Below are 3,468 nucleotides of genomic sequence, written 5' to 3' on the forward strand. Positions count from 1 at the left end.
CGTGGTTGTATCTATAACTCTTAAACGAAACCATATACGTATACTCCAGTTACCACCTTCATGGAGAACAACTTACTGTGGTTCAGTGTGCCAAGTACCTGGGAGTCTCAATTGATTCAAAATTATCTTTTAACCAACATGTGGACAATGTGTGCAAAAAGGAAAAGTCTGTATTAAGTTTTGTGAGGAGAAATTTTGCAAACTGCTCCTGTAAAATCAAAGAATCGACCTGTTTCTTACTTACGTCAAGCCCACAATGGAATATGCAGCTGCAGCATGGGCTCCTTAGAGCAGACAGTCAAAAAACAAACTTGAGTCTGTGCAAAGATGTGCAGCTCACTTTGTAATGAATGATTAATATCAAACCAGCTGTGTATCAAACATGTTATCACGTCTTAACTCGAGCACCATTGAAACTCATTTCAAACATTTAAGGCTTCAGATGTTCCATAAAATTATTCATAGCATTGCGGATGTATCACTTCCTGATTATATAGCTCATAGATCAAGGTATACCAGAAGTAGTGAACTTAAATTTATACAGCCAGACACAGCTATTGATTCTTATAAATACAGTTTCTTTCCTGCTTCAATTTGATTGTGGAACACTCTACCTAGTGATATAAATTGTGACAATATAGATACTTTTAAGGAACTTCTGAAACATATTACATTGTAATTTATTTTTATAGCTTATATTTGTAGCCTCATGATTTTACATCTATATTGTAATATACCCACCCATATGAGTTCTGCAATAATTATAGTAAGAATGTATTGCAACTCATTAACAAGCTAGTTAGCTAAGGGTTAGTATAAGTCTCGTTGGGAACACCGGATCCGGGCCCCACTGAGAACTTGTAGGAGCTGTTATTGAAATTGTTAGATTACAGGATGTTCTGGAATCCGGGAAACCTCGATCCAACAGCCAGCCGACGGAGAATGAATTAGCTAGTATATAGTGGCTGTAGTTAGCTGCTTCTGCGACGGCTCGCACTCACTTGCGAAGACTTAAACCTCACTAGAAACGCACAGGAACACTCACTGTAATACACGTAGGCGTATACACAAAGTGTAAAACCAGGTGCAAAACAAGTGAGAGTTAGCGTCTTTAGCTTATGAGTGTGTTATACTGTGTTAAACGGTAATTTACGATATAATTTTCATAACATTTATTTCAAAATATTTCTAATTACAAAGTTGATTCCACTTCAGATTCCCATACTTCCATGATTCCTTGATTGATTCCAGTAATTCCTGAGGTCTTCGGCGTGATTCCGAATCGTGGCGGACCCCTCGGACCAGGTGTCCTACAGCGGACCTTAAGCACTTGTAATTGTAATTGTAATTGTAATTGTAATATTTAAACAGGGATTCCACTCAGTGAAAAACACTGATTTTCAGTGGAGCCCTTGTGCTGTAAAGCCTTAGCTAATAAGTTAAATAAATTTTAAAAATGCTACTTTAATATTTTTATACACCAGACTAACTAATGCACGTTAGGCCATACCTATTTGATCTTATGTTGCGTGGGCCCGACAGACTGCATTTTTCTTCAAATGAAATAATTTTGAAAATCACGTTTGCGGATCACGTGTTCTTAATTAAGGACAACACATCATAAACACCCTCGTGATATAGTCCAAAAGGGACCATTGAAGATCGTCCAATGCTCTAAAATTGTAGAATACGATGGGAAAGCTCTTTTGGAGATTTATGTTTAAATCTGATGCTACTAGAAGAGTATGAAACCTAGATTTTTTAACTGTGTATGTACTATTATAGCTACATTCATTATTTGCATTTTGTACGCTTGTGTTAAAATTTTTTATCATTTTCATTTTCAAACCGACCTACCTACCCAAATTTAAAATAATTTTGCCCGCGCAACATAAGATCAAATAGGTATGGCCTTAGGGTTAGCAATGAAAAAATATTCTAGAGCCTCCCCGGAATGGGATCTTTTAGACCACCGTAGGTAAGCTTTAAGTATTATATTTTTTGGTGTATTGTAATTTAATTTTAGTTAATGTAACTCTTGCCAGGGCTCCTGTACTGATCCATCAGCACATGGTACCCTCTGTGACTAGGCCCCTGTATGCTCCTAATGTATATTTTGTCTTAATCATTAAGACGTTTATTCTCCCTCTATAGTCTCTTCTCCAACTCTGGATGATAAACCTACCCAAGTCTACATCATTCAAAGCCGTAGGGTAATAATACAGTGATTCCCCTCGCTGTTTCTGTAGCGCGCACTTTAAAATTTCGCGATTATTCAGGTTTTTAAATAAAAATAGGCAGCAGCATCATCGATGCTGTTTAGAACACTTCAATGTTTCCATGAATGGTGCATTGCATGGTGGTCAGTATACTATCGAAAACGGATGCGTATTCTTGGTGAAACAGATGCGCATGCTGCGAGTTTCTAGTACAGCGTGAGCAAGGGAATCAGTTTGCGTTGGCACGTAAACACTGTAAATCTCCACGTATAAGGTCCAAAAATGTGCCTGGGAGTTAGTAAACTAACCTTATACTTTGTTAAGTGCGTTTCAGTGGGTTGATTTTTCATTGCAGACCCGTCAAGTGCCGTTTTAGCGAAAATTGAAGCACAGCAAATCACCTTTTAAGCGTAGAGCACCTCACTCAATAACCCAAAACAGCAATGGACAACATTCTAGATGTTCCTGCCCATTTTTATGAAAATGAGCCGAAATCCGTTAAAAATTTATGACACGGCTATATCCCACATGAAACGGAAGGCATTTGGTCATTACCGAACCCGCCATTTAAAACTAGACCATTGGTAGGCTCCATCCCCATTACAAGTTAATCTAAAAAGGGTCGATTTTTTCATTGCCAACCCTACAGTTTAGTAGTCTCGTCCTCGCAGACCCGAGACTAACAGTTTAGCGGAATATTTCTTTAGCTAACAACTCTGCGTATTACGGAAAGGAAAACCTGTTTACAGTACCACAACGAAAAGTAGCCAAAAATTCTTGGTCCCAAGGTGTCCGTTGTAGCTAGAGAGGTTCCACTGCATATACAATTTAAGCTATTTAAGTGCCACCTGCTTACCACAATAATTCAGCCAGTGTGTGCTTCACAAAGCAACAGATTTAACTTACAGCAACAGCCGGTTAAGCTCTCTGATAGCTAGCCTCGCTATAATGATACGCCCAAAATTCAAATATATAGTAAACGTTTACTGAACCTCGTATAGCTAGCTAGCAAAACACCTAATAAACAGAATTGTGGTTTTTACCATCATCCCAGGACTGGGCAAAGTTTGCCTCTCTGCCCACTGTTTTGTAAAGTTGATGTTTTTGGAACTCATAGTTTGTCTTGCAGGCGTAGTGGAGGCCGTATTCCTCGGCACGCTGCAGTGAATGAAATTATTCGTCGTGCTCTGGTGTCTGGAGGTGTACCTGCTGTTTTGGAGCCAGTCGGTGTGTGTCGTAATGATGGTAA

General features: G+C 38.8%; 1 long non-coding RNA gene across 1 annotated transcript; it reads right to left on the minus strand.

Annotated features, from left to right (window-relative positions):
* Window positions 1-1,157: 1,157 nt before the first annotated feature.
* Window positions 1,158-3,225, minus strand: LOC136263110 (uncharacterized). The gene is made up of 2 exons (XR_010704462.1): window positions 3,126-3,225; window positions 1,158-1,321 (listed from the first exon to the last, which is right to left on the minus strand). It is a non-coding gene; the product is annotated as an uncharacterized lncRNA (long non-coding RNA).
* Window positions 3,226-3,468: the final 243 nt, after the last annotated feature.

Source organism: Dysidea avara, chromosome 1 (assembly GCF_963678975.1).
Source record: "Dysidea avara chromosome 1, odDysAvar1.4, whole genome shotgun sequence".
In the NCBI taxonomy this organism is placed as follows: domain Eukaryota; kingdom Metazoa; phylum Porifera; class Demospongiae; order Dictyoceratida; family Dysideidae; genus Dysidea; species Dysidea avara.